Source organism: Arvicanthis niloticus, chromosome 23 (genome assembly GCF_011762505.2).
Source record: "Arvicanthis niloticus isolate mArvNil1 chromosome 23, mArvNil1.pat.X, whole genome shotgun sequence".
NCBI lineage: Eukaryota > Metazoa > Chordata > Mammalia > Rodentia > Muridae > Arvicanthis > Arvicanthis niloticus.
The window spans coordinates 28836285-28843067 of NC_133430.1; the positions used below are offsets into that span (position 1 = coordinate 28836285).

General features: G+C 43.6%; 1 protein-coding gene and 1 pseudogene across 1 annotated transcript in view; both read left to right on the top strand.

Moving 5' to 3' along the window:
- Nucleotides 1-845, top strand: part of LOC143436580 (SNW domain-containing protein 1-like) — a 43620-nt pseudogene extending 42775 nt beyond the window's left edge.
- The window catches only part of LOC143436913 (mRNA export factor GLE1-like), a 32961-nt gene extending 31267 nt beyond the window's left edge, over nt 1-1694 (top strand). The window contains exon 3 of the mRNA XM_076921551.1: nt 1019-1694. The gene's annotated coding sequence lies outside the window, so the exon portion shown is untranslated. The remainder of the gene's footprint in view (nt 1-1018) is intronic.
- The last annotated feature ends 5089 nt before the right edge of the window (nt 1695-6783 follow it).

Here is a 6783-nt window from a genome sequence, read left to right on the forward strand (position 1 = left end):
CCTACCTTCAAACACCAAAACTAAACAAAATCCCCAAATAAGAGAAAGAAGACACAAAGTTGGGTGTGTAGGGAAGGTGGGTGGATCTGGAAGGAGGTGGAGGAGAGTGAATATGGTCAAACTCAATTGTATGAAATTAAAAAAAAAAACAACCCTGAATTCAAAAAAAAAAAATCAATGAAAAGTGTCACTAAAATTGAAGGAATGTATTGTAGGTTCTGGACAATCAATGATGGTGAGAAATGTTACCTCTACAGACTGAGAATGTCACTATCAATTAAAGCACAAGATAATATGGTTTGAAGATAGCTGCAAATATGTATACCATTGTGAGTTCGACTTAACGTCTTACTCTTCTAAACAGGCTCGAGAAGCAGTGGAAATGGGAGCCCAAATAGAAGGAAAGATGTCTCAACAAGAAGCTAGAGATAGGAATGCTGGGATCAAAACCAGTGTGGCAAAAAGTATGACAATTCCCATTGTGGAATTTGCTTTATGACAATGTATATGTCATTTTAGAAGGTCTCTGTGCACTGAGCTTGTATGGGGTTGGGAATTTTATAGCATACAGTATCTGGACAAGGGCATGTATTGTGATGACGTCAAAACCAGGATAAAGCCTAACAGACACCAATGCAGACAGTTGAGGTTTGGTCCTGTTTACACCAGCAAAGAAGTAGTTCACCTCTTCTTTTCCCCTTGATTTGTTCCCTGATCAGGCATTTTCTGATTCTCATGGAAACAGGGCATCTCAGAAGACCCAGTTCATCTTGAGGATGATCCTATGGGTTTCAACACATTTTTTGAGAAATGAAATGTCATCAAAGTCCTTAAAAACCCACTAAAATATCGTCACCAAGGAACTGGATCCTGAAGAAGAGGAGACCAAAGACTAGAGATGCCTTTTGAAATTTAGAGGACTGTCTAGACTTACAATGATAAGACCTGGTTTAACTTATGGTTTATGCTGGAGGTTGTTTTGGTGACAACCAAAGCTGACTAAAATTCTCTATTCTAGGGTTTGTCCCCAAAACAAAACTCCTGGTCCACGAAGCTCAACAACTATATAAATAAGAAACTATACAAAGAGAAGAAGCCACCTTCCCCTTTGCAAGGGCTGTTTCCTATGCAGCAGTTCTGAAGGCACCCACCACAGCCACACACTTTGACAAAACTCCATGTCCTGTAATTGGTGGGACTGCTGGGCCAAGTTCCAGAAAACATGAAGTGACAGTTCTCAGACTGCTACATAAGCTGGGCAGTAACAGAGGAAAGAAGTGAGGCAAGAAGAGACGCTTCTTCCAAAACACTTGTCCAAACCAAAAGGATCTTCTTCAAACTGAACTGGTCCTTCTCGGCCCCTCTGTCTAGGGTCTGAACCAGAAAACTCCTTATCAGGAACAAATCTGGGGTAAAAGGAAAAGAGGTCATGAATTACTTCTATTTTACTGGTGTAACAGGACCAACCATCAACTGTCTGCATTGGTACCTGTTGGTCTTTATCCTGGTTTCCAGGTCATCACCATACATGTCCTTGTCCAGATTTTTACTGGGCTTGTAGATACTCTGAGCCATGTCTTTGCCACCCCTCCAGGCCTGATCATAAACATTGTAAATTTCATCTTCTCCACCTGCAAATCCACTGTCCATACCCTGTGGGAAAATGAATGACACCAAATATAAAGGTCTGCCTATCCAAAGCTGAATCTGAGTGCTGAGCAATGAATAGCTCGTTTTTACAGCTAATTAAAAACCACAACGGCAACATTTATATAAAATAACCATTTTAAACTTCTCCACACACATTTGAGTTCTTAGAGACTAAGATTAAATCAAGGAATTCATTAGGTGGGTGTGGTGTTGCACAGCTTTAATCCTAGCACTAATAAGGCAGCAGGTGAATCTCTGCCAGTCTGAAGTCAGCCTGTTCTAAATAGCCTGGTCTAAGACAGCCAGAGCTGTAAAATATGCCCTATCTCAACAACAACAATAACCACCAAGTTTTGACTGAGCAAACAATAAAAGACACATGGCTGGGTGTGGGGTTGCATAGCTTTAATCTCTACATGCTCCATGCACAAAGACCTTTTAAAATGGCATACATTGTCATAAAGTAAATTCCACAATGGGAATGAATTGTCATACCTTTTTCCACATGGGTTTTGATCCCAGTTCTTCTTTCTCTGGCATTCTGGGCCATTTCTCCACATTTCTCTTGTTTCTCCTTTTCTATTTCAGCCATCTTTCTCTCTATTCAGGCTCGCATTTCCAAGGATTGTCGAGACTATTTAGTAAAGGGAGATGGTAAGTGGAACTCACAGTGGGTTGTCAAGGCAGCTAGAGAAAACCCACAATCAAAAGAGGGACCTACTTTCTTGCAGAAAAGGAAGGACGGAGGCAAGCAGGCAGGCAAGGCATCTGAAACTGCTTGCTGGGTTGCAGAGTGGCTAATGCTCATCTAGCTTTCTTACTCTGTTCAGAACCACCTGCCTAGGGAATGGTGCTGCCCATAGTGGTTTGGATCTTCCTGCATATCTTAGCAAGAAAAGCAATCCCCCACAGATATGTCCACAGGCCAATCTGATCTATGGAGTTCTTTTGCCTGATGTTGGTATCAGGACTGGTTCTGAACCAGGTGACAACATATCTAGGCAACCTCCACATTGTTGCCAAGGCAACTGCCAATCATTCTCTGAATCCACTTGGCTCACCTCCTCTCTTTACCTGCAGGAGGCTAAGTCACTAACCATATAAATAGGCAGAGCCCCCTGACCTCTTCTCTCCCCCTCCTCTTGCCATCACCTTTGCCCTATCTCCTGAACAAACCTCACACGGAACCGTTTGGCCTGATGTGGTTGGTCATGAGCCTCTCACATCAAACAACACCTGATAGCATTTTACCAGGTGTTAAGCAGACAGTTAAGGTTAACAGGACAGAGTTTTTTCTTTCTTTCTGCCCTTAAACTACTTATACCGACTGGGTTGGTCTTGGAACTCAGAGACCCTCCTGCCTGCTCTATTTTCATCTGTGTGTCTACTTGTCCATCTTCTGGTATCAAAACCATATATTTCATTCTATATATACAACCTCTAGGGCAAAGCAGGACAATAAACCTTAATTCCCATGACCAAAATATTCTTAGGATTCATACTGTTACAAGCCAGGAAAAATATAAGAGGGTTTGACAGTGTGAGCCAAGGTCCTAAAATGAATAAATACCTTCACATCTTCTTTAAAAATTAGACTTCTCTGGCTGAGTTCACATGGAAAGTTTTTCCACTTGGAGCACTTAGGAGTCATAACTTTGTGGAAATCTCCCACTTTGCATCTTTCCCTTAAAGGCTAGGAGCACTTTACTTATGGTCATGAGGGCCAGCAGCAAGAGCAGAAGCCAGAGGTGGTTCTATGTACAAAATTAATTCTAAGTCCAAAGTTAAACTGCAGAGTAGCTGCGCATTCAGTAACCAGCAACTCCACTGCTCGTCAGTGGAAACATTTTTGGTCAGTTCTCGGACCTTCCCAACACTTGGGGTTTTTTTTGAAAAAAAAAAAAAAATCTTTGTTTCAGAAGAGAGAGTACCAAGAGAAAAAGAAAAGCCCAAGGCATAGGAGCCCCTGGAAAGCCTTGCACAAGACTGGCCTGCTTTGCTCAGCAGGGATAAATGAGCCTCTGCATCCCTTTGTGTCCCCCTCAGCCTGGGGCTGCAGGCACTCTCAGTGAGGCCAAAGCTACACAAAGAAACCCTGTGTCAAAAATTAAAAACCAACTGTCTTAGGGTTTCCATTCCTGTGAAGAGACACCATTGCTGTCTTAGTCAGGGTTTGTATTCCTGCACAAAGCATCATGACCAAAAGCAAGTAGGGGAGGAAAAGGTTGATTCAGCTTATACTTACACATCACCAAAGAAAGTCGGGACAGGAATTCACACAGGGTAGGAACTTGGTAGAAGGAATGGATGCAGAGAACATGGAGGACCTCTGCCTACTGGATTGCTTCCCTCAGCTTGCTCAGTTTGCTTTCTTATAAAACCCAGGACTACCAGCCCAGGGATGGCACCACCCACAATTGGCTGGGCCCTCCTTTCTTGATAACTAATTGAGAAAATGCCTTACAGCTGGATCTCATGGAGGCATTTCCTCAAGAGAAGCTCCTTTCTCTGTGATCACACCAGCTGTGTCAAGTTAACACACAAACCAGCCAGTACAACAACCAAGGCAACCTTTAAAAAGGAAAATATTTAATTTCAGTTGCCTCACACTTTCAAGGTTTTAGTTCAAATATATGTATATGTATTATATATACATATGTGTATACATTTTTTTCCTCAAGGCTCTACCTCTATAAAAACACACATCCTCTAACAAGGTCACACCTCCAAATAATACCACAGCCAGCACCAAGCATGATCAAATCACCACAACCAACGAAACACACAACGACAGTTATTGATGTAGAGTGGGTTTCTATGGTAATGAGAGACAAGAGAGGCTACAGAGGACAATGACAAAATTATGAATGTGGCAAATCAGAAACACATAGACCAAAACCTGGGATGTAGGATTGAAAGTAAAGGATGGATACTTGTTCTTACAGTCAAGTCTCATTTTCCACAGAGGCAATCATTTGGGGTGCTTGTACCATGATGTTCTCTCAATGTCCTATGGTCATATAGAGAACAGCACTTTTGCTACACCACAATTGTGAAAGTAGATCTGTAAAACTGATTGGGAGACACAGTGATAAAGGCTATTGCTGCCATGCTTGACTTCACGAGTACAGTGTCAGATAGACAGAGAAAACAGACACTCAGGTGGTTCTCTGACCTTCAGACAGGTGTTGTGGCAGTTACAAACACACACACACACACACACACACACACATCACACTCTATGTAAAGGGTGGATGTAATATGAGCAAGCCCCACTAGCATAGCTTTGGTGAGCTTTAATCAGCTCACTAGCATTGGTTCTTGGAACAAACAGACTTAACCAATAGAGGACACCCAGAACAACGGACCACATGTGCAGTGCAAGAGGGTGTTGCAGGTGTTGCCAGTTAGGGGTCTCAATGACCCACAGGCAGGTAAAGCCTGAATTTTCTGCCTGCAGAAGCAGCTGACAGTAACCTTGCCATAGCGTAGGCCTTGGAAGTGTTGATGGGCTCTAGAGTCAACACATACATTGAAGTCTAGGAGCTGACATCAGTAGTGGTGATAATGTATAGAACAAGGACGCGTGTTCCAGCTCAAGCATGCTGCAGAACGTTGGCAGCTTTGGCCATGTGTCTCTGGTTTTATACTCAAGAGGAGAAGGAGACGATTGGGACAATTGATGGTTAACTAGAGCAAAGAAATTAGCAGTGATTAAGAAAAGACCAGCATCAATGAGGTGAAATTGTAGTGCCAGGGAAATGTTAGTGGTCCCCTAAACACAGACAGGAGCAGATCTGATGCAACTCAGTGTAGGGTCATTATGCATCTGGAGTTAGTTCTCCCCCACAACCCACCCACCACACTGCTGTCACATGTGGCCATCCCAGCCTTGAGCAGGCCCTTCTCAGCCTTGAGCAGGCTAAGCAGACCTTGAACATTTGCCATGACAGGTCTTATCCACCTGGACAGAGACCTCTGCCTTGGCTGCAGTTGCAGGTTCCCATGGAAACTTAGCTGGTTTGGCAGCCTCTGCTGCCCTTGCTTTACAACCTACTCTAGCTGAAGCAGGGATGGGGTTTGTGGTTTTTCCCTTCATAAACTCAGAGCTGAACATTAACTTGAAACCTTGATCAGAACTTTGTCTTGAACTTCTTCTCTCACCCTCCCACCTTTTTTCAATTCCAGCCCCACTTTCAGGTAAACCCAGTTCTCCCGGGGCTGCTGGATGGTGACAGGTGGTGCCCGAAGGAGATGCCTGAAAACGGGGGATCTGCTGAGAAATACTATCTTGGGTGGAACCCACAGAAAACAAAAAATAAAACAGTATCCTGCACCGTAAACAACGAACAGCATTAATGCCAGCGCTGGTAGTTATAAAGTTTATGTTTGGAGGCTGTTGTTGTAGTGCAGTGAAAAACGAAACAGGATACTAGCTAGGCTGAAGAAGTGTTGGCCAGACACTGACTTCACCTAGGGCTGACAGCGCGATGGGGCAGGGGAATTCAAAACAGGCCCTTGTCCTCAGCCTAAAAGAGCTGCTTCAGGCAGGAGGTGCAGAGTTTAAAAAACAGACGTTAGAAAAATTCTTAGCTCAAGTAGATTTACATTGTGCTTGGTTCCCAGAAGTAGGAATGGCAAATATACAAATGAAAGAATCAGTTAGACTGAGGAGGAATTGGGGCAGTGCATAAAGCAGGGCACTGGGGAGCAACTATCATAGCTGCAACTGGACCTCCTCTCCCTTCTCTGGCAGAATTCCCCAAAGAAGAAGGAGATGAAGAGTTAGACCTTCAGTATGAGAGAGAGAAAGGGTTTCAGAAAAGCAGTTGTCCCCTGTCTGGGACGCTTTAGCCAAAGAGAAGGAAATGGATAGAAGCTGTCTCAGAGCTTTCCTAGAGACAGGAGGAAACCGGGAGATGTCCTGCTTCCTCTCTGGCTCCTACTGGAGAGATCCTTAGATCTGGTTCTGGGTCTCTTAGGATATCTGGGTCCCTTTGGGGACCTTTAGTTCTCTTCCCTCTCTGCTTATTGTCTGTCTCTGGCATGACAATCAGTCCGTGTTTGTCAAAACTGATTGTTTTATGTGAAGTCTGTGTTTTTGTTTGGTTGTTTGAATGACTGTTGTTCTGT